The sequence below is a fragment of the Aphelocoma coerulescens genome, chromosome 1, assembly GCF_041296385.1.
Source record: "Aphelocoma coerulescens isolate FSJ_1873_10779 chromosome 1, UR_Acoe_1.0, whole genome shotgun sequence".
NCBI classification, from domain to species: domain Eukaryota; kingdom Metazoa; phylum Chordata; class Aves; order Passeriformes; family Corvidae; genus Aphelocoma; species Aphelocoma coerulescens.
This window is the reverse complement of record NC_091013.1, coordinates 78,510,106-78,517,575: the sequence shown is the minus strand read 5'-3', so window position 1 is coordinate 78,517,575 and position 7,470 is coordinate 78,510,106.

The following is a 7,470-nucleotide window of genomic DNA, read 5'->3' as shown; positions in this document are numbered from 1 at the left end:
AAGAGTAACACAGCTAGTAAGTCTCTGAGAATTGTCTTTATCATAATTTCCTTGTTGACACACAGTATTCTCAAATATATTGTGGACAAGAACTGACTTCCACATACCAGAGTTATTCAAATGCCCATCTAAAAATTTCAGAGTAATTTTCAAGACAGGAATAGGCAAATTATCATTCTCCTTCCTACAAAATGTTCACCAGGCTTAAAGCCAGCTGTGGCAAGAGCAAAAATCCCTGAAATTTTAGGATAGATTAGACTTTCCTCAGGTTTACCTTTAGCCACATAAAAGCCAAGCACATTTAGAACAAAAATGTCAGAATCAAGCCCCAACAACATTTTGAATTAATTGAAATTCCATTTTCTCTCTTTCTTCCATTCCACAGAAAAATAGGGCAACCAATTCTAGTTAATGGTCTTCTGAAAAAAGGCAGAATGAGTCATTTTCTCAGTTGGGGATACAGAAAAGATTAAGAAGGAATGAAACAGTAGGGAGCATGAGCAGTATTTGTCAAGCTGACGACATGAGAGCATGCCAGCTTCCTTTGTTCCTGCATTGGTAGCAAGCAGCTAGTGCTGGGATTTCCCTGCAATGTCACCTGCTCTCTCACTCTGTTCTCCAGGAAGGAAATTTGCTTCTGCTCTGTTGTTCTACAGAACCAAGAACTGAACAATCACAGAAAAGAAATCAGCTGTTGTAGTATCACCCACACCAGACATTTTCTTTCCAACAATCTGCTAAATTTCTTAAGAAGCTCTGCCTCAAAATGCCACAAGTTCAGTCAAGAACAAAGGCTTGAGTAAGCTTTTAGCATGGCCATGTCCATGAAAACCAAAGATAATACATCAAGGGATATACACTAAATGTATTCAGGCATCTAGCATTTTGTTATATTTTACTGTTTTATTTTTTAAAAATAAATTTGGATTTGGGCTAAAAGGTGAGGTTGGACAGGTAGGAGTGAAAAAAAGTTCTTTTCCAGAAATACCTTCGCTGACTTTTTGGACTGTTTCCACTGTATTGGGTTTTAGTATATTCAAATTCTGCTCTCCATAGGTAAGCCATAAACAGAAAAAAGAAAATTTCAATGAGGCTTCACAACTTCTAATAGACTTTTGCATGATTTATTGATGTAAATATACTTCAAATAACTGGTTGGACGTTAAAGGGCAAATGAAATGTTTTTTCTTTAACAGACAACTTGGAAATGAACAGTATAAATAGAACATAGTCATCACTACTTTATTTTATGTCATTCCAATCTACTATCAATTTCTTTTCATATACAAACTTTTTTGTAGTCTTGAATACCTAGAAAACTTGCATAATGAAACATGTTATTTACACTGTGTATGAGTCACAAATAATTACAAATAAAAGGTATACAAAATGGTTAAACTTTATCATTACATGAAAAGCAAGGAAGATACAGTAGATGTTCCAATTAATTATAAATGCTTACATATTTGTACATACATTTCTAATCTGAAATTGCTAGATGATATATCTGATGATTTTGATCAGGAATACTAGTTCTTATGCTCGCACTACTGGAGAGGAAGCAATATTTTCAGACATAATGAGCCACTCAAAAAACATTTATGGAACTGCATAGGATGAAATGTATTCATTTAAAAAAAATAAAAATAAAATATTTGACATTGCAAAATATAAGCATTTTCATTCATGCCCTACAGATACATCGTATATTAAACCAATACTGTAAGATGGCATCGCAAATAAATCATAACAGAGCTATAACATTTTAAAAATAAGCAATTCACATGGCATTTGTATCATAAAATAGCAGATGTGCAGTATTATTTACATTGCAAACCGAAGAGAGAAAAACCCCATGAAACTGCAGCGAACGAACCGTTCGAAACATTGACCACAGACCTGATTCATAAAATACGTAGGCGTGTGCGCAGGATGTGGGTAAGGCCCGGCCCTCGGACGCGCACCGCTGCTCCGGGCGCTGGCACTGCGGAGCCCCGCTGAGGCCCGCTGAGCCCCGGTGAGCCCCGCTGAGCCCCGCTGAGGCCCGCTGAGCCCCGCTGAGCCCCGCTGAGGCCCGGCCGCCGCCCCGCTCCCAGCACCCGCGCAGGGCCCGGCCAAGGCTCCCTCCCCTGGCTCGGGCCCTGCGCCCTCTGCCACCGAGCACCTGCAGGGCCGCAGCCTCCGGGGCCCACGGAGCCAGGCTTTACACCCCAGTGCCGCTCGGGGAAAAGGGCCGCCCCGCTCCTGGATGGAATGCGCTACGCGCCACCGGGCTGCACTGGGGCTCTGCCCGCAGAGCGAGCAGTAGCCAGCACGGGGAACGCTTGCAGAAACCAGCCACTGATGGTTTTGCACAGCAAGGAGTGTAGGATACGGTTTCAGAGCTCTTTGCAGGCTTTTAGCCCAAACAAGGGCTCCTACTATGTAAAACAGGAGACACATGGTTTTGTTTTGCGAGGATTACCAGGAGGTAGGAAGCCTGCAATTGTTCAGAGCACGGGGCTTCTGGCACGGCAGTACTGACCAGGGTTTTGACTGTGCTGCAATAATCTGCTTTATTTCTGAAAGCTTAGGACCACCACTGGTCAGTCCTGATTCACAATAACATTCAAAGTTCATAACACAAAACCTTGCTGGAAACTGAACCCTACTTGCCAAGACCCAGCAGGGTATTTGGGTATTGACCATTTCAGCAACCGATCTTAAAACACTGGTTATTAAATAGTCAAACACCTCCTGCCCCGTGGCAGTATTATAGCTGCTCAGCATAAAATTTACCTATGAAAATTGAGATGGAACTCCTATGAGACGGCTGATCAGTGTTGACCACTGCACTGGAATGGTTTTAAAGTTCCACATCTGGAGCATGAAATTTGATAAATGAGCTCTGCCTCACAATTGCCCTCATTTGTTTCTATCTTTCCTTCCTTCTTATTTTCCTGTATTTCTAGATAGTTTTCATGACACAAGAGAGAGTAGGTGGTACAAATCATGGACGCCTGCCAACATCTGAAATTCCAATTACTGCAAATTCCATTTTTCCTCAGGATTTGCCACACTGAACTGCATGACCATGTGTCTGCCCTAGCTGAGCAACGTGTCAACATGTGTTGTGCCTTTACACATCAGCTCTGCAGCATAAGGTGAGCCCAGTGAACTGGAAAAGTTGGTCTCCCTCTAGCAATAAACCTAAAATATCCATACAAAACTTCTCACCTGAGATGCAGAATTGCCGTGCACGTGTTTAGTGTGGCCTTTAATCCAGGATTTCCAGGCATTGAGCAGCCCAAAAAAATCTACTGACAAGGTTGAAGAGATGTCAAAGAATTCCAGACAGAAAAAAAAGGTACCACAATAGACATAAACGATCTTCTCTGCCATGGGAAAGCAAGTCTGCACATACTACCAGATGCAGCCTGCACATATGAGAACTCGAGTAATGCAGAGACACAAACTCAAGCTATTTTCTTTTTCTTTTTAAGCAATGGGAGAAGGATAATAAATACAGTCTGGGTGGTATCTTGAGCAGCCAACAGCGTCACTGAACTGGTGCATTTCATACTGTGTTATTACAGTGTTCAGAAGAACAAGCTCTGTCAATGACTTCCAGTGAATTAGCTACCTTTGGGACTACTAAAGTCTGGATGGACTTGGCATCTGGATTGCATTTGCCATGTAATTCGTACAAAGCCACTGGGTAACTTATTTTGCTTTGGAGATCTTTTGGCTTCAAAAGAAAGACAGTGAAGGAAGAAATAAATATTTTGCAAGCAGCTGTTATGTGTATCAGCAAATTTTAATGAGGGAAAAAAGAACTCAGTAACTTCCCTGTTGTACCACCTTTTTAACCATATACACAAGAATTTCTTGATTTGTCCTAATATTCTGTCTTCTTTGATCACCTGTTCAGTGCCTTAGCTCTGAAATAGAGGCATCCTGGTCACAATCAGGATCAAAATGTTTTTCAGTGAAGTTTCTCTGGAGAACCATTTTTTATGGATATTGTGCTACTAATATGACAAGAATTAATTAAAGTGAGATACCTACCACAGGATGAGGTCAAAGAAAGTGAGAACTGTCTTGAAGAAAACCTGTACGATTTTTTAAAAAATCCAGATAATTTCTCCAGTACAGTACACTTCCACAAATAACTGGAAGCAGAAATTAGAACAACTTTTATGAAGGTGTCAGTGTCTATGGCAAAGGCTTCATCAAATATATCCATTATAATGACTCAAGAAAACAGCAAAACTGAATAAGCAATGCGAGAACTTCAGAATTTCCTCAGCTGAACTTCAAAGGCTTTTTGTCATTTTTGCTGATCACTAGTAACTCATAAATGAAATTTTGGATCTATTTATCTTTATGAATCAGGTATTGTGCAAAGGTCATGCACTGAAATAGCTCATTACTTTTCCCTTTCAAATGCATTAATGGGTAATCAGTAGGATGGAGCCCACCACAAGTAAACTAGAAGCATGAGAAGAGAGTATTTGTTTACTAGAAATGTTACTGTTAGTATTTAGACAAGGCAAAACTTTGCTTGGTCCTGTGAAGAACAAGAAAACCTGTATTTCAATTATAAACATTTATATGAATACTAGGCTAAAACTAGAGGCATTGAAATAGAAGATGTATAGTATATTGTATATTGCTTTTCTTATAGAGTGTACATTATGTTTCTAATATGATGACAAACGAGTAAAATCTTTTAGGACAAACTAATAGGACCTTATTGCAACAAACACCATTGTAGCAGGTCACACTGTGAAAGCAAGATGTTAAGTCACAACACAGTGCAGGCACGCTGTTAAAAGACAGTCTGGGGTACTCTGAGAAGGCTGTTTCATCCTTCTGCTGCCTGTTAACAACATACCTACATGAGTTTTGTAAAGTTTTTTCTTCTTGTTTTGAGGCCTTCAGTGGCTTTGGAAAAGGAAAGGTAAAAAAGGCAAACTTTGTCCTCAGTTACACTTTGGAAGAATCATATCACCAAAGCCTACTCAAAAGGAGGCAAAAAGACAAAATTAAGAAGTATCAATAGAAGTGGAACAGAATAAGGTTGGTTGTTTCCTCTAAAAAGGCCCAGGCTATTGGCACTGTTTGCATTTGCTAGAAAATAGAAGTGGCTTATCAGGAGGAGAATCAGGAAAGGCATTCACTGATCTCTCTAAGCCTGCAAAATTTACAAATAGCAGCTGCTTTTCCATTTCCCAGCAACGTACAAAGAAAGACCCTTTGCTGTAGGCAGGTCTGTGTAAACAGTTAGACTCAAAATAGTAATTTTAAAACAAGAAGAATAAACTTTAGATTACATTTTTTTTTTCAGAAGCTCATAGGATCAACAGCTATCAAGACATACATTCTGTTATAGGAAGAGCAGTACAAATGTTAAAGCTTTTAAGACCGTGTATAGTTCACTGCACACACAATTTTCCCATGGCCTACACATATGGCACACCAAGTTTTTACATAGACTTGTGTTCCCATGGAGGGATTAATACTGAATTCTGCTGTGTTATACTGGTGCTGCAGCCTTGAATAAGTTGTTCAGTGCCACAGCACAGGCCTGGTTAGTACATACATCATGCATTTCAACTGCTCACAGTCAAAGACATAAATGACAGAACCAAACTTTACTGTTTTGTTTTTTTTTTTTTTTCAAGTAGGTAAGTCTTTGGTTAGTAATAAATTCAGTTGGTTTGGGGAATCAATCATAACTGAAATAGCAACTTTCAACCAGAGGACTTACTGGAACTTCCAGATCACTAAGTCTGCCAAACAAATCCCAATACAAAAACTGAAATGCAGCATGTGATAGGTTGTATGGACTCGGCTTCTATTGGCAGGTGGATTCCTTTGCTGAACAGCTAGTTAAGGACAAGTAATCAGATGCAATTTTGCAATTAATCCCTTGATTTCAGTGTGGGAAGATTGTGGCTTATATGCTTTCTGAGCTTTTCTGTTCATGCCATTTGACAGTAAAACGCTAACCTGCCCCATCCCTTCCCAACAGATTGGAGGCTGATGTTTTAAAATAATGTTCAGATTTACAAAGTACTAAAATTAATCTCTTAACCATTAAGTTGACAGAAAACTCTAGGGACCCTGCCTTACCTCCTCTGTGTATTACTAAAATGGAAATACTGTCACTAATTAGATTATCCTTTGTCTCTAAGAAATTTTACACAAACAGGTTCAGTTCACAAACGTCTCAGTGCTCCAAACCCTGATAGAGCTCTAGTGTTCTATAATGGCATCCAAGATTATTTTAATGCTAAGCAACCACTGTTGATAGTGCAAGGTTGTAATCTTGTTAGTGCAGAACGCTTGTACAAGTCTCTTCAGAGAAGCTTTATCGGACAACACGGACACAGTATTACAAACTACACAAAAAGCATTTGCACCCAGGGGATATTCATCCATTTCCACAGGAGTGCACACTTTGAGATGGTCAATCTTCACATTTTAGGAGGACTAAATATTTTTATCCAGCATCCAAAACAGAGAAGTTTGAAACAAGACCAGCAGCAATTCTCAGCATTCATAAAGCTAAAATTAAAACTGCACTCTACCAAACAGTTCTGTCCCTGTGGTCTGCTCTCAGTAAATGACACACCAGCAATGGGTGGCTCGTAACTCTTCCTAAAATTCCCACTCCTAGAACTGAGCATCATGAACTCAGGTGAAAATCCCTCTTCCTACAATAATCCAAGTTATCTTCACATACGTCTGGTTCTATTATTACAGATGTTTGTGACCACCTTAGATAAGAATTAGCCCTCAGATTTTACTTTGTCAATACTGAAATTAAAGGGAAAAGTTGAAAGATACAACTCTAAGACATCAAAATTAATTGTCCTCTAGCATTACCTTCAGAGGAAATGAAGATGAGCCTGAATGAATCACCAGTTAAATCACCAATTTCAGCTGGTTCCTGAAAAAATTGTTTAAACAAGTATCAGAAATGACTTTCCATTCACATTTTCTTGAATTTCATGACTCCTGATCAGATGGGAGAACCAGAATCACAGTCACAGACAACTGGAAAATTGTTATCACTTCTTCTAGGCTAGATATTGCATGCAAAGTTTAATTTGTTTTCAAAGGCTTTGGGAAGAGATTGAACTATGACTTGGTAGGCCCAGGCTGTGAATTCCATGCCAATAATACTAGCTGGTTTTGCAAGTTTCTCCTTATTACAGATTTATCCCACTGAAATATATAAACATAAACCAGTAGATTATTTTTAGTAGCATTCAGTTCCTTCTCTAAGGTTGGCCATAGAAGCAGAGCAAAGTTGCAAAGAGAATAAGGGGATTATTTGTGGCTATGAAATAATTGGTTGGACTGTCCAGAATGGTGATCTGAAAATGCCTTAATGTTTATGTGTTGCACCCGTGAATTGTACAAAAAGAATACACATAGCCTCCTCAAAACACTATGGGATCCTGCAAAGAAGAACTTTAG